Source organism: Salvelinus namaycush, chromosome 25, assembly GCF_016432855.1.
Source record: "Salvelinus namaycush isolate Seneca chromosome 25, SaNama_1.0, whole genome shotgun sequence".
NCBI lineage: Eukaryota > Metazoa > Chordata > Actinopteri > Salmoniformes > Salmonidae > Salvelinus > Salvelinus namaycush.
Genome location: NC_052331.1, coordinates 29,275,690 through 29,298,612, shown reverse-complemented (window position 1 = coordinate 29,298,612; position 22,923 = coordinate 29,275,690). Strand labels below are relative to the sequence as shown.

Below are 22,923 nucleotides of genomic sequence, written 5' to 3'. Positions count from 1 at the left end.
TACCCATGCTAGATTACGGAGACGTAATTTATAGATCTGCAGGTGAGGCTGCTCTCGAGCGGCTAGATGTTCTTTACCATTCGGCCATCAGATTTGCCATCAATGCTCCTTATAGGACACATCACTGTACTCTTTACTCCTCTGTAAACTGGTCATCTCTGTATACATGTCACAAGATCCACTGGTTGATGCTTATTTATAAAACTCTCTTAGGTCTCACTCCCCACTATCTGAGATACCTACTGCAGCCCTCATCCTCCACATACACCACCCGTTCTGCCAGTCACGTTCTGTTAAAAGTCCCCAAAGCACACACATCCCTGGGTCGCTCCTTATTTCAGTTCGCTGCAGCTAGCGACTGGAACGAGCTGCAACAAACACTCAAACTGGACAGTTTTATTTCCATCTCTTCATTCAAGGACTCAATCAAGTACACTCTTACTGACAGTTGTGGCTGCTTCACGTGATGTATTATTGTCTCTATCTTTTTGCCCTTTGTGCTGTTGTCTGTGCCCAATAATGTTTGTTACATGTTTTGTGCTGCTACCATGTTGTGCTGCTGCCATGTTGTGTTGCTACCATGTTGTTATGTTGTGTTTCTACCATGCTGTGTTTTCATGTGTTGCTGCCATACTATGTTGTTGTCTTAGGTCTCTCTTTTTGTAATGTTATTGTGTCTTTTTTGTAGTGATGTTTGTTTTGTCCAATATTTTATTTTTTATTTTTTATCCCCCTGTAGGAGGCCTTTTGGTAGGCCATAATTGTAAATAAGAATTTGTTCTTAACTGACTTGCCTAGTTAAATAAAGGTTAAATAAATAAAATATATATATTACCATTACCATACCATTGCAGTATCGTACACACATAGTAAACACATTGCGGCCATTGTGCGTGCTCGTTTGCAGACTTTTTTATTGACTGCAGTGGTGACATTTGGTTTGTGCATGCAAATTCAGCACACACAACATTCTATAATAGCATTTTGTTTTTTGACGCGTCATATTAAAAACGTATTCGACGCATCACATAGTGATATTTACGTGTATCTTTTTTTTTTACACATAAAGACCCAAACATCTTTCCATTCTTTTCACACAGTGCTTTTAATCAATACCTATCGGAACTGTTTTGAAACAGAAAAGGAACTTTATTCTTTTGGACTATGCTTCTCTCTGTTTGCTGAGTCAACACAACCAGAGTAGTGGTAAGGTCAGTAGGGTTGTAAGGTAAAGCTATGTCGTTGTGACATCTAACTTTTCCAGCGTATTTAGCAATTTGTATTTCTGTTAAACGTTTTAAACGCACCATTAGTTCTCAGCAACAGGTTTGTGCAATTACCGACACAGCATACAGACACGGCATAGGGTGAGGTGGATTGGGCATGGGTTGTTTAATGAAGAACTCTATGGAAACTTGTTAGAAACCGGATAAAAGAGTGTACATGCAGAGTTTATTTCCAAAACGCTACACTCTTAGAAAAAAAGGTGAAATAAACTCTGCATGTACACTCTTTTACCCGGTACACTCTTTTACCCGGTACACTCTTTTATTCTCTTTTAACTGGAAACTTTTTTATAAGAGTGTATATCCACCAATTTTCACATTTGTGTTTTTCATGAGAAATGAGTGCTTATGGCTACCTTTATGTCCTCAGGTTTTTTATTCATAGATGTTAGATGTGTATTACTATCAATCCATTGTTTGGATGGAATGGAATGTTCGTATTCCGTATATTTAACATATAAATTTAACAGATCAATCTAGCCTTATGCTAGTGTTTTGGTTAGAGTTAGGTCTTGTCCCAAATGGCGCCCTATTCCCTATACCTTTTGACTAGAGCCCAAATCTCATATTACAGTATTGATACATGTCAGAGTCACGTGTATAGGTGGCAGGGAAGTCAGGCGCAGGAGAATCAAAGTTAGTTGAATGGAGTTGTTTAATAACTTGAAAACAAGCATAACTCCAAAACCATGAATACAATAAAACAAAGTGGGTACGAGGACCCGTCGCGCACCAATACAAACAACACGAATACTGAACAACAAATAATCTCTGACAAAGACATGACGGGAAACAGAGGGTTAAATACACAACAGGTAAAGAATGGGATTGAAACCAGGTGTGTAGGAAGACAAGACAAAACCAATGGAAAATGAAAAATGGATCAATGATGGCTAGAAGACCGGTGACGTCGACCGTCGAGCACCGCCCGAACAAGGAGAGGCATCGACTTCGGAAGAAGTCGTGACAATACATTTTATATATATATATATTTTTAAATATTGATGTCACAAATGTATAGTTTCTACAGTTCTTTTCGTCACATTTGACTGTGTAAATCCTTGCAGTGCTAGCTACTTTTTTCTCTGAGAGTGAGGCAGATTTATCTTATTTTGTAACAAAATGTTATGGTTTAATTTCAGAGAGACAAACAATCTAGTGATAGGTTTCAAACAAATACCTGTCTGTCATTTAACAACCCTATGCCACGATTAGATGGGGGGAAAACACACCAATCTCTTTCATAATTTCAAAAAATAATTGTAAAAATAAAATCTGAAAATTGATATATAGCGTTTTGGAATGAAACTCTTCACATGTATCGTATATATACAGTACAAGATAATGTTATGTGGTGTGTAGTGTATTGTCAACCATCTGTGTCTTTCTGTAGAGGCCTTGCCATTTGGCTCATTTTTCTGTCATCTCTTTTTTCCCCTTTATAAAAATCAACGTTGAGTATTTGAAGCCGCTCAGGACCCTGTGACCAGACAAAAAGGCTTTCAACACAGAGACACTGAAACCCTGGCAATTGAAGTAAAATGCGATCATTAGTCCCCGAGACATTACGTTGTCGCTAATTAGGAAGAGCAACACATCGTCTTCCTCAAAGACTCCATTAGGCTACCGACTGAAGTCCCGTACCTCTCTTCTTCCCTCCTCTCCCCTCCACTCCTTCCTCTCTTTGGCATCACACCAGGACAAAGAAACATGGATTCATTATGAGAAGAAGATAAGAAAGTGTCCCTTTCCACTGCATAACTTACCAGCACAAGTAGCTAGAGACAGCAGGACGTAGAGAGGAGAGAGGAGGGGTACTTTAATACTGAAGCCAATCTTAATTGGTCACGTCCTAAGGCAGCTTGTATAATTAAGATGACAGTGCCTGGTTGTGGAGTGGACGGTCTCGAAGGTCTCGTCTCGTCCCTCCAGACATTTGTGACACGCTCCCCAGAGCTCTCATTACAACGATGGCCGACGATGGCTTTTATACCAGGGCCCCTGTCCCATTTGAAGGAGTGAGCGGATCCCCAGAGGCTTTAGTCTGTTGAAGCACTTTAAAGACATTCATGTCCAAGTACTAGTCTGTAAGGTTGTGTGCTATTTGTTTATTGTCGAATGATAGTTTTGTGGAAAGATCGTATGCCTTACTCAAGAATACTGTTGTCAGAGAGAGAGAGCTGTAAGTCAATGTCAATGGCTTTCAAGGAACATAAATGTAGTGATATACATCTGTTTTTCAATCAGTATTCTTGTATTGTCTCATTATGTGGCGTAAAAACTGGCAGTATGGTTTGTGATGTCGCTAATACAACCTACAGTATATCTAAAGCTGAACAGTAAAGGATAGCAGCCTTTAAAACAGCCTTAAGGCACAGCTGTAGGCTAACACACACACACACATATACACACACACACACACATATACACACACACACACCAGATTCCCCCACCTGCTACCCCAGATCTCCCTTGTGGGTTGCAGGTGTGGGGTTGGTCCTAGTATTAGAATAGACGGTGTGTGTGTGTCTCCTATGACAGGGCCAGACTCAGTGGGCATTGTGTGCAGCTGGTAGACATTCTCCAGTGTTCCTCTAAGGACTTCCAGTCTACTGCACTGACAGCTCTGACAGCTACAACGACATCCCTTAAGCATGCCATAATCTCTCTCCATCCCTTGATAATATGGGGTGTTTGTGCGTCTGTGTGTGTGTGTGGGGGGGGGGGGGGGGTACGTTTGTGTGTGTGTACCTGTTTGTGTGTGTGGGAGTATATATATCATTTAGACACACACCTGCACATTTGTGTCAAGGCTTACTGAGGCATTGAAGCTATGCCAAAAGGATTCACACAACTGAACCTCAACCTAATTATTGAACAAGGCCCACATTACCCCCTTTGCCATCTCATGTTGTGTTTATATTTTTGTTCAGTATATATACACTACATGAACAAGAGTCAAATATGTATTTTTATCTGTTTTTTTTTTATCTGATTTTATTAATTGCATGAGTTACTTCATGTGGAATAGAGTTCCATACAGTTATGGCTTTATGTAGTACTGTGCACCTCCCATAGTCCCATAGTGTTCTGGACTTGGGGACTGTGAAGAGACCTCTGATGGCATGTCTTGTGAGGTCTTGTGTCTGACCTGTGTGCTAATAGCTGAAACAGACAGCTAGGTGCATTCAACATGTCAGTACTTCTCACAAATACAAGTAGTGATGAAGTGAATCGCTACTCTACTTTAAGCCAAGAGAGCTTGACATGCATATGATTAATGTTAGCAGGGGATGAAAGCCATCACACATACGTTTTTTTCCAGCAGCAGATTATGACGATAATGTCAAAAGCTGCACTGAAACCTAACAAAACAGCTCCCACAAACATTTTATTATTTTTTCTTAGCTAGTCATTTGTGTAAGTGCCATATATGTTGAATTCCCTTCCTTATAAGCATGCTTAAAATCTGCTGTTCATTTGTTTACTGTGAAATAGCATTATATTTAGTCAACACAATTTTCCCCAAAGGTTTACTAAGGGTTGGTAACAGGCTGATTGGTCGGCTGTTGGAATCAGTAAAGGGTGGTCCAAAGCGTTTAACTATCATTCTTCATATCATTTATATTAGTACAGTTTCTTCTTCTTTTTGTTCAGTTTAGTTACATGATTTCTCAATTTACAGTATGTTTGCCAATCGGCCAAGTAGCCAGACTTATTTGCAATTCAATTTGCCTCATCCCTCTCAACCATAACATTTTTTAATTCCTCATCAATCCATGGGGATTTAACAGTTTTATATTCATTGTCTTATGGCTTGCAGTGTCTGGTTGCTCCACATTAAACACCACAGACCAGAACATATTATTTACACCTTAAACAAAGGAATCACTATGAAACTTAATGTATGACGTCTTATACACTATATTAGGCCCAGCCTTTGGAACTTTTGTTTTCCTAGATATGGCTATTATATTAGGATCACTACATCCAATGCATTTGGATACTGTTTTAGAGCAGATATCTGCAGCATTAGTAAAGATGTAATCAATACATGTGGATGATTTAATTTCTGTGCTGTTTGTAAATACCTTGGTAGGCTGACTGACAGTTTGAAGATTTGTCTTGTCTTGAGTGGGAATTTTGATGAAAGCATTTTATATTTGAGATTCTTCAAAGTAGCCACCCTTTGCCTTGATGACAACTTTACACACTCTTGGTATTCTCTGAACCAGCTTCATGAGGTAGTCACCTGGAATGCTTTTCCAACAGTCTTAAAGGAGTTCCCTTATATACTGAGCACTTGTTGTTTGCTCTTCCTTCACTATGCAGTCCGATTCATCCCAAACCATCTCAATTGGGTTGAGGTCGGGTGATTGTGGAGGCCAGGTCATCTGACGCAGCACTCCATCACTCTCCTTCTTGGTCAAATAGCCCTTACACAGCCTGGAGATGTGTTTTGGGTCATTGTCCTGTTGAAAACAAATGATAGTCCCACTAAGCTCAAACCAGATGGGATGGCGTATTGCTGCAGAATACTATGGTAGCCATGCTGGTTAAGTGTGCGTGAATTCTAAATAAATCACTGACAGTGTCACCAGCAAAGTACCCCCAACACCATCTCAGCTCCTCCTCCATGCTTCACAGTGGGAACCACACATGCAGAGATCATTTGTTTTCCTACACTGTGTCTCACAAAGACACAGCGGTTGGAACCAAAAATGTCACATTTTGACTCATCAGAACAAAGGACAGATTTCCACCGGTCTAGTATCCATTGCTCGTGTTTCTTGGCCCAAACAAGTTTCTTCTTAGTTTTGGTGTCCTTTAGTAGTGGTTTCGTTGCAGGGATTCGACCATGAAGGCCTGATTCACGGAGTCTCCTCTGAACAGTTGATGTTGAGATGTGTCTGTTACTTGAACTCTGTGAAGCATTTATTTGGTCTGCAATCTGAAGTGCAGTTAACTGCCAATTTCTGAGGTTAGTAGCTCTAATGAACTTCTCCTCGGCAGCAGAGGTAACTCTGGGTCTTCCTTTCCTGTGGCGGTCCTCTTGAGAGCCAGTTTCATCATAGAGGTTGATGGTTTTTGCATCAGCACTTGAAGAAACTTTACAAGTTCTTGACTAACCTTCATGTCTCTAAGTAATGATGGACTGTCATTTTTCTTTGCTTATTTGAGCTGTTCTTGCCATAATATGGAATTGGTCTTTTACCAAATAGGGCTAGCTAACCTCTGTATGCCAATCCTACCTTGTCACAACACAACTGATTGGCTCAAACGCATTAAGAAGGAAATAAATTCCACAAATTAGCTTAACAAAGCACACCTGTTAATTGAAATGCATTACCTCATGAAGCTGGTTGAGAGAATGCCAAGAGTGTGCAAAGCTGTTGTCAAGGCAAAGGGTGGCTACTTTGAAGAATCCCAAATATAAAATATATATTTTTATTTATTTATTTATTTCACCTTTATTTAACCAGGTAGGCTAGTTGAGAACAAGTTCTCATTTACAACTGCGACCTGGCCAAAATAAAGCAAACCAGTGCAACACAAACAACAACTCAGAGTTGCATATGGAATAAACAAACATACAGTCAATAATACAATAGAAAAAGTCTATATACAGTGTGTGCAAATGAAGTAGGATAACGGAGGTAATGCAATAAATAGGCCATAGTGGCGAAATAATTACAATAAAGCAATTAAACACTGGAGTGATAGATGTGCAGAAGATGAGTGTTCAAATAGAGATATCCGCCACGGCACAACCCAAGGCTGTGTTGGCGCCCCCCCCCCCCCTTGGGTTGTGCCGTGGCTGGTACGTTGGTGGTTGAAGATATCCCTCTAGTGGTGTGGGGGTTGTGCTTTGGCAAAGTGGGTGGGGTTATATCCTGCCTGTTTGGCCCTGTCCGGGAGGTATCATCGGATGGGGCCACCGTGTCTCCTGACCCCTCCTGTCTCAGCCTCCAGTATTTATTCTGCAGTAGTTTATGTATCGGGGGGCTAGGGTAAGTCTGTTAAGTCTGTACTTCTCCTGTCTTATCCGGTGTCCTGTGTGAATTTAAGTATGCTCTCTCTAATTCTCTCTTTCTCTCTTTCTCTCTCTCAGAGGACCTGAGCCCTAGGACCATGCCTCAGGACTACCCGGCATGATGACTCCTTGCTGTCCCCAGTCCACCTGGCCGTGCTGCTGCTCCAGTTTCAACTGTTCTGCCTGCGGCTATGGAACCCTGACCTGTTCACCGGACGTTCTACCTGTCCCAGACCTGCTGTTTTCAACTCTCTAGAGACAGCAGGAGCGGTAGAGATACTCTCAATGATCGGCTATGAAAAGCCAACTGACATTTACTCCTGAGGTGCTGACTTGTTGCACCATCGACAACTACTGTAATTATTATTATCTGACCATGCTGGTCATTTATGAACATTTGAACATCTTGGCCATGTTCTGTTATAATCTCCACCCGGCACAGCCAGAAGAGGACTGGCCACCCCTCATAGCCTGGTTTCTCTCTAGGTTTCTTCCTAGGTTTTGGCCTTTCTAGGGAGTTTTTCCTAGCCACCGTGCTTCTACACCTGCATTGCTTGCTGTTTGGGGTTTTAGGCTGGGTTTCTGTACAGCACTTTGAGATATCAGCTGATGTAAGAAGGGCTATATAAATACATTTGATTTGATTTGATTTGATCTACTGGAGTGCAAAGGAGCAAAATAAATAAAATCGATAACAGTATGGGGATGAGGTAGTTGGATGGGCTAATTACAGGTGGGCTATGTACAGGTGCAGTGATCTATGAGCTGCTCTGACAGCTGGTGCTTAAAGCTAGTGAGGGAGATATGGGTCTCCAGCTTCAGTGATTTTTGCAGTTCGTTCCAGTCATTGGCAGCAGAGAACTGGAAGGAAAGGCGGCCGAAGGAGGAATTGGCTTTGGGGGTGACCAGTGAAATATACCTGCTGGAGCGCGTGCTACGGGTGGGTGCTGCTATGGTGACCAGTGAGCTGAGATAAGGCGGGGCTTTACCTAGCAAAGACTTATAGATGACCTGGAGCCAGTGGGTTTGGCGATGAATATGAGGCGAGGGCCAGCCAACAAGAGCATACAGGTCGCAATGGTGGGTAGTATATGGGGCTTTGGTGACAAAACGGATGGCATTGTGATGGACTGCATCCAATTTGCTGAGTACAGTGTTGGAGGCTATTTTGTAAATGACATCGCCGAAGTCAAGGATCGGTAGGATAGTCAGTTATACGAGGGTATGTTTGGCAGCATGAGTGAAGGATGCTTTGTTGTGAAATGGGAAGCTGATTCTAGATTTAATTTGGGATTGGAGATGCTTAATGTGAGTCTGGAAGGAGAGTTAACAGTCTAACCAGGCTCCTAGGTATTTGTAGTTGTCCACATATTCTAAGTCAGAACCGTCCAGAGTAGTGATGCTGGGCGGGCGTGCAGGTGTGGGCAGCGATCGGTTGAAGAGCATGCATTTAGTTTTACAGCGTTTAAGAGCAGTTGGAGATTTCTTTAACACTTTATTGTTTACTACATGATTCCATATGTGTTATTTCATAGTTTGATGTCATCACTATTATTCTACAATGTAGAAAATAGTAAAAATAAAGAAAAACCCTTGAATGAGTAGGTGTGTCCAAATTTCTGACAGTATATTCAGAAAGTACTCAGACCCCTTCACTTTTTCCACATTTTGTTACGTTAGTCTTTTTCTAAAATTGATTTTTTTAAATCCCCCTCATCAATCTACACTCAATACCCCATAATTACAAAGCAAAAACAATAATGTATAATTTTTTGTTGTTGTTGAAATATTGTTGAAATATACATTTACATAAGTATTCAAACCCTTTACTCATTACTTTGTTGAAGCACCTTTAGCAGCGATTATAGCCTCGAGTCTTCTTGGGTATGATGCTACAAGCTTGGCACACCTGTTTTTGGGGAGTTTCTCCCATTAATCTCTGCAGATCCTCTCGAGCTCTGTCAAATTGGATGGGTAGTGTCGCTGCACAGCTATTTTCAGGTCTCTCCAGAGATGTTCGATCGGGTTCAAGTCCGGGCTCTGGCTGGGCCACTGAAAGACATTTTGAGACTTGTCCCAAAGCAACTCCCGCGTTGTCTTGGCTGTGTGCTTAGGTTCGTTGTCCTGTTGGAAGGTGAACCTTCGCCCAAGTCTGTGGTCCTGAGCGCTCTAGAGCAGGTTTTTGTCAAGGATCTCTCTGTACTTTGCTCCGTTCATCTTTCCCTTGATCCTGACTAGTCTCCCAGTCCCTGCTGCTGAAAAACATCCCCACAACATGATGCTGCCACCACCATGCTTCACCGTAGGGATGGTGCCAGGTTTTCTCCAGACGTGATGCTTGATATTCAGGCCAGAGTTCAATCTTGGTTTCATCAAACCAGAGAATCGTGTTTCTCATGGTCTGAGAGTCTTTAGGTGTCTTTTCGCAAACTCCAAGCGGGCTGTCATGTGCCTTTTACTGAGGAGTGGCTTCCGTCTGGCCACTCTACCATAAAGGCCTGATTGGTGGAGTGATGCAGAGAGGGTTGTCCTTCTGCAAGGTTTTCCCATCTCCACAAAGGAACTCTGAAGCTCTATCAGGGTGACCATCGGGTTCTTGGTCACCTCCCTGACCAAGGCCCTTCTCCCCTGATTGCTCAGTTTGGCCGGGAGGCCAGCACTAGGAAGAGTCTTGGTGGTTTCAAACTTCTTCCAGTTAAGAAGGATGGAGGCCACTGTGTTCTTGGTGACCTTCAATGCTGCAGAAATTTGTTGGTATCCTTTTCCAGATCTGTGCCTCCACACATTCCTGTCTCGGTGATCTACAGACAATTCCTTTGACCTCATGGCTTAGTTTTTGCTCTGACATGACTGTCAACTGTGGGACATTATATAGACAGGTGTGTGCCTTTCCAAATCATGTCCAATCAATTGAATTTACCACAGGTGGACTCCAATCAAGTTGTAGAAACATCTGAAGGATGATCAATGAAAACAAGATGCACCTGATCTCAATTTCGAGTCTCATAACAAAGGTCTGAATACTTACGTAAATAATCTATTTCTGTGTAGTTTTTTTTATAACTTTGCACAAATTTTTAAAAACCTGTTTTCGCTTTGTGATAGTGGGTTATTGTGTGTTGACAGATGAAGTACAATTTGTATTTAATCCATTTTAGAATAGGGCTGTAATATAATACAATTTGGAAAAGGTCAAGGGGTCTGAATACTTTCTTGAATGTACTGTATATATATTTTATTATATATTTTTACACATATTTAACCCCTTATTTTTGTTGGCACAAAACTACCTCCGTACTTCCATTCATTTGTATAGGTTACCCTTAGATGAGTCCAGATGAGAGCAAAAAGGAGAACACCATCGTGTTTGTATTGTATTTATTATGGATCCCCATTAGCTGCTTCCAAGGCAACAGGTACTCTTCCTGGGGTCCAGCAAAATTAAGGCAGTACTACATTTAAAAAAAAATATTACAATATTTTGGTCACCTCCCTGACCAAGGCCCTTCTCCCCTGACTGCGCAGTTTGGCCAGGAGGCCAGCTCTAGGAAGAGCAACAGATTTCACAACATATTAAGTGTGTACCCTCAGGCCCCTACTCTACTAACACATATCCACTATACAAAATCCATGTGTATGTCTGTATATAGTGCGTATGTTATCGTGTGTTTGTATGCATGTGTCAGTGCCTATGTTTGTGTTGCTTCACAGTCCCCGCTGGTCCATAATGTGTATTTTTATCTGTTTTTTAAATCAAATTTTACTGCTTGCATGAGTTACTTTATGTGGAATAGAGTTCCATGTAGTCATGGCTCTATGTAGTACTGTGCACCTCCCATAGTCTGTTCTGGACTCAGTGCATTCAACATGTCAATACCTCTCACAAATAGAAGTTGTGTTCGTGAGAGTCTCCCCTCTCTATAGAGCGGTCATATTAGTTTTTAGGCCAAACCGTCGATTTCCAGGATGTCTCCTGGTCTGACAAACAGCGCTGTAGCTCTGCAACTTTCCAACGCAGGTGCGGAAGAGCGACATACGGAAGCCGGATGCGGTGGATTGAGAAAACTGATCTCTCTAGCTTAAACTGACAGATGGACATGGAGCCACAATGGGAAGCTAACAAGGTGTCTGAGTCTAATGTGGGAGCCTGAGATGAATGTGTAATGGTGTAATGGTGTGGCAAGGAGCCAGTTGACCTCCCTCTGTGGCTCATTTAGCACACATTTAAGACCTGAAAACAAAGTCACCATAAATAATAGAACAGGTTGCAGAATTAAAGAGAACAAGGAGAAGACACGTCTAGAATTGTTTGATTGTTGTGTTCACAGGAAAGCGGAAAGAGAAGCGTTTTTTTTTTAGATGCATAGGGTAGGTAGAGGGTAATATGTGGTGATAGCGCTGGAAGTTGTAAAGTTACAGTAGGTGTCTGTTAGTGAGCATTTCTCCTTTGCCAAGATAATCCATCCACGTGACAGGTGTGGCATATTAAGAAGCTGATTTAACAGCATGATCATTACGCAGGTGCGCCTTGTGCTGGGGGAAATAAACGGCCACTCTAAAATGTGCAGTTTTGTCATCCAACACAATGCCACAGATGTCTCAAGTTTTGAGGGAGTATGCAATTGGCATGCTGACTGCAGGAATGTCCATCATAGCTGTTGCCAGAGAATTTAATGTTAATTTCTCTACCATGAGCCAATGTCGTTTCAGAGAATTTAGCAGTACATCCAACCGGCCTCAGAACCGTAGACCATGTGTAACTATGCCAGCCCAGGACCTCTACATCCGGCTTCTTCACCTGCGGGATTGTATGAGACCAGCCACCCGGACAGCTGATGAAACTGTGGATTTGCACAACCAAATAATTTCTGCAGAAACTGTCAGAAACCGCCTCTGGTAAGCTCATCTGCATGCTAGTCATCCTCACCAGAGTCTTTACCTGACTGCAGTTCGTCGTCGTAACCGACTTCAGTGGACAAGTGCTCAACTTCGATTGCCACTGGCACGCTGGAGAAGTGTGCTCTTCAAGGATGAATCCCGGTTTCAACTGTACCTGGCAGATCGCAGACACTGTGTATGGCGTCGTGTGGGCGAGCGGTTTGTCTATGTGAACGTTGTGAACAGAGTGACCCATAGTGGTGGTGGGGTTATGGTATGGGCAGTCATAAGCTACGGACATTGCACACAATTGCGTTTTATCGATTGGCAATTTGAATGCACAGAGATACCGTGATGAGATCCTGAGGCCCATTGTCGTGCCATTCATCCACAGCCATCACCTCATGTTTCAGCATGATAATGCACGGCCCCATGTCGCAGGGATCTGTACACAATTCCTGGAAGCTGAAAATGTCCCAGTTCTTCCATGGCCTGCATAGTCACCAGACATGTCACCCATCGAGCACATTTGGGATGCCCTGGATCGAGGTGTACGACAGCGTGTTCCAGTTCCCGCCAATATCCAGCAACTTCGCACAGCCATTGAAGAGGAGAGGGACAACGTTCCACAGGCCACAATCAACAGCCTGATCAACTGTAAGCTGTAACGGGTGTCCTCCTCCTCTTCAGACGAAGAGGAGGAGTAGGGATTTGACCAAAACACAGCGTTGTGATACGACATGAATATTTATTAAACAAGACGAAAACTAAACATACTTGAGAATATACAAAATAATAAACGAAGTCAAACAGACCCGAACAAACGAACTTACATAACACGAAGAACGCATGAACTGGTACAGACGACACAAACGAACGAACAAACGAAACAGTCCCGTGTGGTGCACAGACACAGACACGGAAGACAATCACCCACAAACAAACATTGTGAACAGCCAACCTTTATATGGTTCTCAATCAGAGGAAACGTCAAACACCTGTCCCTGATTGAGAACCATATAAGGCTAATTACAAGTGACCTAAACATAGAAACACAAAACATAGAATGCCCACCCCAACTCACGCCCTGACCAACTAAACACATACAAAAATAACAGAAAACAGGTCAGGAACGTGACATAAGCGAAGGAGATACTGACTGATTTTCCAATCCACGCATCTACCTTTTTTATTTTTTCCCTACCTTTTTTAAGGTATCTGTGACCAACAGATGCATATCTGTATTCCCAGTCATGTGAAATCCATAGATTAGGGCCTAATGAATTTATTTCAATTGACTGAATTCCTTATATGAACTATAACTCATCATAATCTTTGAAATTGTTGCATGTTGCGTTTATGTTTTTGTTCAGTGTGTAATATAGGATTATTATAGACCAATGTCCTCTGGTAGTGTCCCTCAGTTATTGACAACTTCTAGAAGATTAGATCAATATCAGGTGAATATGCTGTAGGATATCAGGTGAATATGCTGTGTCACCCAGATCCAGGACAACGCTTATGACTCTGACTGAGGCTGTTGTGTCTCTGATTGGTTAGATAAAGGCTGGTACCCTGGAGTGGTGATGTTTGAGGAGATTCCCTGGTTGTTTGGTTAATAATGCAGAAGACTGGAGGCGACGGTTAGAAGACATCAATCAGACGTCCTGAGACAGACACAGCAAGAAGCTAGGGGGTTTACCTGTAGTGTGTGTGTGTGTGTGTGTGTGTGTGTGTGTGTGTGTGTGTGTGTGTGTAGCTCGGGGGGCTTACCTATAGCTACCACTCTGTGATGGAGGCTGTAGTCAAGTGATATTACCGTGGTGTGCTGAGATGAGTGATATTACCGTGGTGTGCTGAGATGAGTGATATTACCGTGGTGTGCTGAGATGAGTGATATTACCGTGGTGTGCTGAGATGAGTGATATTACCGTGGTGTGCTGAGATGAGTGATATTACCGTGGTGTGCTGAGATGAGTGATATTACCGTGGTGTGCTGAGATGAGTGATTTTACCGTGGTGTGCTGAGATGAGTGATATTACCGTGGTGTGCTGAGATGAGTGATATTACCGTGGTGTGCTGAGATGAGTGATATTACCGTGGTGTGCTGAGATGAGTGATTTTACCGTGGTGTGCTGAGATGAGTGATATTACCGTGGTGTGCTGAGATGAGTGATATTACCATGGTGTGCTGAGATGAGTGATTTTACCGTGGTGTGCTGAGATGAGTGATATTACCGTGGTGTGCTGAGATGAGTGATATTACCGTGGTGTGCTGAGATGAGTGATATTACCATGGTGTGCTGAGATGAGTGATATTACCGTGGTGTGCTGAGATGAGTGATATTACCGTGGTGTGCTGAGATGAGTGATATTACCATGGTGTGCTGAGATGAGTGATATTACCGTGGTGTGCTGAGATGAGTGATATTACCGTGGTGTGCTGAGATGAGTGATATTACCGTGGTGTGCTGAGATGAGTGATATTACCGTGGTGTGCTGAGATGAGTGATATTACCGTGGTGTGCTGAGATGAGTGATATTACCGTGGTGTGCTGAGATTTATTGCCGCCTTAAGGGTGAACACTTCTCTGTCATTTTTATGACGCTGTCTTCGTCTTGGTTTTCTCCCTGGCTAGTTTGGGATAACATTTGTTTATGTTTCTGCTCAGGGCTGTTTGTGTTGGTGATAGTCGTGTGTTGTTCATATCCCAATGAGACTAACCAGTTATAGTTCAGAAAGGGAACAACTTGGTGTTTGTCTGAGCTGGGATGATTTCATTTGAAGTTCAGCATGAGGAGTTTACATTCAGGGAGTTGAAACGTCTGTGTAAATGTATAGACTTTGAACCAAGCTGTGATCACAAAGTCATAATTGTGAATTCCAGTCCCACTTCTACATGCTAATTGAGCACTCATAACAGGTTCACAACAAAAGTCTGATTCTAGACAAGACATCAAACTACATCTTTTGTGGGTACACATTTTCAATCTCCTTTTTAATGTGATTAAGGATGCATTTGGAAGTCTGTGCCGTGCCTTTCATCATGGCCGCCAGGCCTGAAAAAACACAGGTGAGCTCAGAGCTGTTCAGAGAGAGACCCTTTGTTAGTGGTACTCAAGATCCTGGCACACACTGCCGCGGGACATTTACCAATCCTGATCAAATAGGATTGCCTGTGCGTTATTTTCACTTGACACTTGGAGAGCTTACAGGCTGCTGGTCAGAAAAGCGTAAGTGATAGAACGAGAGAGGGAGAGAGAGGGTGAAAGAGAGAGGCAAAGGTAAAGAGAAATAAAGGGATAGAGAGGATCTCTCATCTGTCAGTTTTCTCGTGTTAACTTTGAAAGTGATGCATCTTCATTTGATGAGGAAAAAGAAAAGAGAAACGTCAATTAATTAAACCAACAGAAAACACCTAATTTACCTCACCAACATCTGTCCATTTGTTAAGTCTGTTTACGTTGACTAGTTCAACAAGGAAAACATAAAACAAGCTTCACAGAGGCTGCTCAGTCCCACCCCCTGCTTTCTTTCTCTCTCTTTCAATCTCTCTGAGGTCTTGACGTTTGTAGACAGGTCTTGCAGCACTGCATCCATTTTGTTACTTCATGAATATTTAATCAGGCCCTGCCAAATTAGCCCATGTATAATTTAGTGGCGGCATGTTGTTGTCTACCAATATGGCGTCTCCGCCGCCATTACGGAGTCATCAGTATTTATAACAAGTATTAGTCTTCCCTCTCTCTCGGTTGGTGCAGAGATACGTGGTGGCGAGGATGTACCGATCATCAGTCAGCCGTTTGTTTTCCGAACCCGCTGTCTCCACGGAGACAAAGGGACAAATCATTAAGTTAGCATAGACAGTGACACGCCATACCTCTTTCGTCCAATCAGGACTGCCGGATGGATTGGTGACTCTTCACAGCCTTAATGTAGTTAGGCCTTTACATTATAGTGATACATGGAGGTGGGTGGTATCATATGTGCCTTGTTAACTTTTGATGTAAAAATGGATGCCTGTTCCTTATAATTGTGGCATATCATAACAGAGAAATTAATCAAAATCAGTTGATTGGTATATTGTGAATGTAATCATGTATTCATCCCCACAGGTGTCTGAAATGTGCTGAAGCATCATGCTAGAAGAGCTGCCTCACCAAACTGGACATCAAGTCCTTCATCCCCAACATCTCAAACAAGGCAAGAAACCTATTTCTCGCTGGGTCTTGATGATAATGTACATACAGTAATAGGTATACATTGACATTGTATACCTGCGTGCAGAGGTTGTGTAGTGGTAACATTCCCCAGCATAGTCACATATGCGACTCCCAACCGTTCCCACTGTTTCTCTCCCAAGTGACTGTCTCTGATTTACAGTCTGTGTCAAAACACCTACAAATATATATACAGCCATTGTATACCGTCAAACTCAAAGACATTGCATGAATGTTGATTTGGACATTCATTCTGAACTACTTATTATACTATATAAGTTGAACAATTGAACCGTTACCCTTTCTTCAGCTCATTATGTTGCTTCAATATCAATATGTGTCTGTGTTTGTATGCGTCAAACTACTATGGAGTGTCCAAGGCCATCCTATCGGACAACTTCGTGAGGCTGAGGTGTGGGATGGTGGTCCCCACGTAGGAGCTCTGTGTGGGGGGCTGCAACCTCTTCACCTCCGAGGAAGGACCCATCAACTTTGGGGGCCTGCAGCAGTTTGCTGTTGAGGTGATGTACTGCATTTTGGCAAGAGAGATGCATACTTTTGACCTCAGTATTGAACTGCAAAAAAAATTGAAAGATAACACATTTGCACATTTTTGTTCTAGCCCAGAACTTTGCTATTTAGCATGAAAAGGAGTGGACTGTTGGCACAAACATACTGGTACCCAGGCTAAGAACTTTCAGCTACACAATTGCACTACAATCTGTGAAGCATTGCCAGGTTGTTGCTGTAAATGACAATGTATTCTCAGTCAACTCACCTGGTAAACTATAGGAATAAATGAAGTAAAATTGTACCGATGGTCCTGATATAACAACCACTGCTCCCTGTCCTGTACTGTTGTAGTCGGGAAAAAAGCACTCAGTCAATCTCTCCCCCATCTGCTTCCTTTCTCTCTTCCCTGTCCTCCCTCCTCCCTCTCTTCCCTGTCCCCCTTCCTCCTTTCCCCAGTCCCGCTCCTTCCTTCTCGGGGTTGTAAAGCGCGTGTCTCCGTCAGAGTGACAGCTCCTCTCTTCCTAAATGCTAAAGGTCACAGATGTTTATCAAACTGATGATTAGATAACCCCTTCTGAGAGGGCCATCACTATCCTGCCTCCACAAACGCACGCACATGCACCCATATAAACACACACACACACGCGCGTGCGTGCGCACACGTACACACAGACCTAAACACAAACACACTCTCACTCTCTCTCTCTCTCCCTCCCTCTCTTTCCCTCTCTCTCTCTCTAACACACACACACATAATACACGCACACACACATAAACACACACACACTCGCTCCTCAGGTAAGTCCTCCAATACAGGAGAAAAGGGCATTGCCTCGATTGAAGTCAGTTGGAAACAAGGGGCTTCTGTGAGCACCAAATCCCATTAGTTGTCACAGGACATCCCAGCCTGCCCAAGTAAACAGTGAGTGAGAGAGTGGGATGCCTACAGTACACAGGGATTCCTATACAGTAGGTACAGGAGAAAGAGTAAAATTAATATCCAACATTCTGAAAATACACTATATATACAAAAGTATTTGGACACCCCTTCAAATTAGTGAATTCAGACATTTCAGCCACATCCGTTGCTGACAGGTGTATAAAATCAAGCACACAGCCATGCGATCTCCATAGACAAACATTGGCAGTAGAATGGCCTTACTGAAAAGCTCAGTGACTTTCAACGTAGAACTGTCATAGGATACCACCTTCCAACAAGTCAGTTCGCCAAATGTCTGACCTGCTAGAGCTACCCCGGTCAATTGTAAGTGCTGTTATTGTGAAGTGGAAACGTCTAGGAGCAACAACGGCTCAGCCGCGAAGTGTGGAAGAATTGACTGGCCTGCACAGAGCCATGACCTCAACCGCATCCAACACCTTTTGGGATGAATTAGAATGCCAACTGCAAGCCAGGCCTAATCGGCCAACACCAGTGCCCGACCTCACTAATGCTCTTGTGGCTGAATGGAAGCAAGTCCCCGCAGCAATGTTGCAACATCTAGTGGAAAGCATCCCAGAAGAGTGGAGGCTGTTATAGCAGCAATGTTGCAACATCTAGTGGAAAGCCTTCCCAGAAGAGTGGAGGCTGTTATAGCAGCAAAGGGCGGACCAACTCCATATTAATATCAATGATTTTGGAATTAGATGTTTGACGAGCAGGTGTCCACATACTTTTGGTCATGTAGTGTATTTCATTTAGCCGATCTTACTTGTCCGATATCCAGGCTATTCAGCTCACATTCTGTAGCTGTGCATAATTAATTAATGTTCCATTATCATAGCATCCACATAAAAACAATTACCATATTGTGTCAGAGGTTCCCTTGTAAATACAATTATGATACTGTCAACTATCATAACTGCAATAACTGCAGGTGTGGTAGCATGGCTCAACACAGACCCACCACCAAAAGAATCAGTCCTCCATCTCAATAAGTACCAGTGGGTTTAAAGATTGTCTGTAATAATTTTGTTCAATTTCAGCTGGTCAATTCCTCTCTTGTCAAATGTCACATATTAATGTGCTATTCCTCTTTTGGAATGCCCCTCACATTAAAACCCCAGCCCACTCAGGGCTCTGACCTTTGTCCAATGTGACAACCATAAATGTCAAGTCCATATTAACTTCTCCCTGCCCTGAAAAGGAAACTGTACATTTTTTTTTCTTTTTCTCCTTCACCATTTTTGCTTTAACATTTAGGCATTCTATTGTTTTTCATTCCAGGTTTTCAGCAAGATGGTAATTCCTGAGGTTCGTAATCCTGACCTGCTGCCTCCAGATCAGATGTCGGAGAGCTTTCATGTCAAGATCGCTATGATTGGCTGTGGCCCGGTGACCGTCAACTGTGCCTCCTACCTGGCCAGACTGGGGTATGACATCAATGTGTTCAATTAACAGACATATATTGGAGGATTGAGGTAGATGGGCTCAATTAGTATTACTGACTTCCAGTGAGTAACGATAATTTAGCTATATACACAGGGTACCAGTACCGAGTCGATGTGCAGCGGGAAGGACGTAATTGAAGTAGATACATTACATGACTAAAAGTATGTGGACACCTGCTCGTCGAACATCTCATTCCAAATCATGGGCATTAATATGGAGTTGGTCCACCCTTTGCTGCTATAACAGCCTCCACTCTTCTGGGGAAGGCTTTCCACTACATGTAGGAACATGCTTCCATTCAGCCACAAAAGCATTAGTGAGGTCAGGCACTGACGTTGGGGGATTAGGCCTGGCTCGCAGTCAGCGTTCCAATTCATCCCAAAGGTGTTCGATCGGGTTGAGGTCAGGGTTCTGTGCAGGTAAGTCAAGTTCTTCCACACTGATCTTGACAAACCATTTCTGTATGGACCTCGCTTTGTGCACGAGGGCATTTTCATGCTGAAGCAAGAAAGGGTCTTCCACAAACTATTGCCACAAAGTTGGAAGAACAGAATCATCTAGAATGTAATTGTATGCTGTAGCATTAACATTTTCCTTCACTGAAATTAAGGAGCCTGAACCAATAAAAACAGCCCCAGACCATTATTCATCTTCCACCAAGCTTTACAGTTGGCACTGTGCATTTGGGCAGGTAGCGTCCTCCTGGCATCTGCCAAACCGAGATTCGTCTGTTGGAGTGCCACATGGTGATGCCTTTCCAGAGTCTAATGGCAATGAGCTTTACACCACTCCAGCTGACGCTTGGCATTGTGCATGGTGATCCTAGGCTTGTGTGCTGCTGCTCGGCCATGGAAACCCATTTCATGAAGCTCCCGACGAATAGCTATTGTGCTGACGTTGCCTCCAGAGGCAGTTTGGAACTCGGTAGTGAGTGTTGCAACCGTGGACAGGCGATTTTTACGAGCTATGCGCTTCAGCACTCAGCGGTCCCGTTCTGTGAGCTTGTGTGGCCTACCACTTCACGGCTGAGCCGTTGTTGCTCCAAGACATTTCCACTTGGTGATGGAGTTTGAGATTGACCTGATGAAAGACCTGGGGGTGACGGTAATAAACACACACCACACTGAGTACACACACATGCATGTGCGCACACGCACACACATACACACACATACTGTACGTACAACCACTTGCATTGCGCACACGCACACGCGCACACACACCACCTCACCACACCTGACTGCTTACAAACACCACACTGATTATAGTCGCCCCTGATACCGCACCTTACTTTACCTCCTCAACATGTCACAGCAGCGACTTTTCCGTGTTGTCTCTTAATAACTATTTAATCAAACTCTGTATTTAACAAGTTTGCTCTTGTGGCTGAATGGAAGCAAGTCCCCGTGTTTTTTTTTTAGTTTTGTCCTCACACAACTTTTTTTATTCAACCTTTTCACCCCGTATCTATCTGGAGATAAATCTGCAGGACCTCCTCTGTCCGAAAAAAAAGTGAAGTAACATTATGCCTTCTCATTGCAGTCGCTGTACTCTTAATATACAGGAGAACTATTGCCTTATGGTGAGGATAGCCGAGTTGCAAGCTCGGCTTCAGATGCAACAGTTAGGCAAGGGCAATTTAAGTGCAGGAAAGGATGATACAGTGTCTGTGACACCAGTAAATACATGTAGTAGTGTTAATCCCCCTGCCCAGTCCGCGCAGCCAGACAATTTTCTCATGGCTTCTGGAAAGAAATGCTTTCTGCATGCTCAACCGGTGTCTGTCATTCAGCCGTTTTCTCCACTAAGCAACGAGTCGGAGTTAGAGCCCGAGCCTTCTCAGGTCTTTCCTCCACCCGTTACGGGGTCTGAGCTGCCAAAGCCTTCCACCATTAGCTCTGACAAATTGAAAACCCTAGTCATTCGTGACTCCATTACCCGCAATAGACTTATTAGACTTGAAAAGAATCATTCAGCGATCATACACTGTTTATCAGGGGGCAAGGCTACCGACATAAAGTCTAATCTGAAGATGGTGCTGGCTGAGGCTAAAACGGGATGGTGTAGATGGTGTCATGACTGTCTTGTGAGGATCACAATTGGTCAGATCAGCTTGGAAATGGCTGACAATAACCAGATCCTCTCCCACCCGCAAAGGGGGGAGGAGGGACCTGTGGTGGTTTTAACATCTCCACACCCAGAAGTAAATTTAAGCAGGAGAGAACTCCCTCTCTACCCATTAGTATCAATCAAAGGAATGCCTTTGTCTAGAGCGACTTTTGCCCACCCAAAACTCTAATGTCCAAACGTGGATAATGGAACAATAATTCTAACATAAAGAATGTGGGGAATGGTCAGCGGGGAAATGTAGAAAACTACTGTCATACTGTTTTTCATTTTGTGATGTTATTAAAAACTGTATGGACCAAATACTGTAACTTGGACATGATACCCCCTTTATCTGTCAAGTTTTCATCCAATATATTGTGAATACAATATGAAGAATGATGAAGGTATTTGTGTTAACTAAAATCACATTCCTATCTTTTCTAATGAGATAATAGTTTTGATATCCTTTGCACATTAACTAGCCATGCCCCGAGTGAGTTCAGAGAGCTTGTCAGCCTGACGGAACGCCCCTTTTTACCAAGAGTGCATAAAGGCTTGGAAGAGGAATCAACCTTTAGACCAGGAAACGTGAGGCGGGTAGCTTCATTTTGGAAATGGTTGAAACGTTGAACCTCAACGCGAGGTGAAGAAATATACTCACCTTCCTTTAGACCACACAGACAAAGAGCTGCAGCTCATGTCCGTCGTGATCCGAAACCTGAATACCAACACGAGAAGGAAAAGGCGAGAAGCTCACTTTAGACAATCTCTGGTACAGCTGATTAGCTGTCTTATGTCAGAAATCAAGAAAAGCGAATCTAAGTGAGACTATCCTACTACGCTCATCACCAATGGGAAACGTCGACATGGCTGGGTATCTTCCAGAGTGAACAACAGTAAAAGACGGGAAAGGGTAGACTCCTTTCGGACAATCAGAGCTATACAGCTGGAAGGCCAACAACTTTCCGGTTCCGACCGACATAAACGACAAATGAAGGCATTTCACACGTAAATACATGCATGATTCATTATTCCAAATGGGCGGAGGTTCGTGTGCAAAGTATATGGTTAATGGGCGAATAATTATATAATTATCTCTCTCTTTCCCTCCCTCTCCATCTCTGTTGTTACAAGCCGTCATATCTTGTCAGTCCACTAGGGAAATTTGTCTCATGTAAGTGTGTGTCTGTATTCTGTGTTATTATTTAGTTAGCTAGTAAATAAATTATTAAACCAATGTGTGTAGTACTGAATAATGCGCAAGGCTGGTGTTTTTGCAGATCAAAGAAGGTTACGATTGTTCAAAATTAGTTTTGATAAAAGGTAATGATTAAAAAGAGGACTGTTTATTGATGAAATAGGTAAAGACCCTATGGAGTTTATTTCGGGAGATGGTAACTCACTAAACAACTTCTTCTGTGGTGCCCCAAATCCTAATGAGTTGTTACATGATTAATTTAATCGGATAACAATTAAACATAGTTATCGAATC

The 22,923-nt window shown here is 42.9% G+C and overlaps 1 pseudogene; it reads left to right on the top strand.

Moving 5' to 3' along the window:
* Positions 1–19,355, top strand: part of LOC120019870 — a 36,826-nt pseudogene extending 17,471 nt beyond the window's left edge.
* The last annotated feature ends 3,568 nt before the right edge of the window (positions 19,356–22,923 follow it).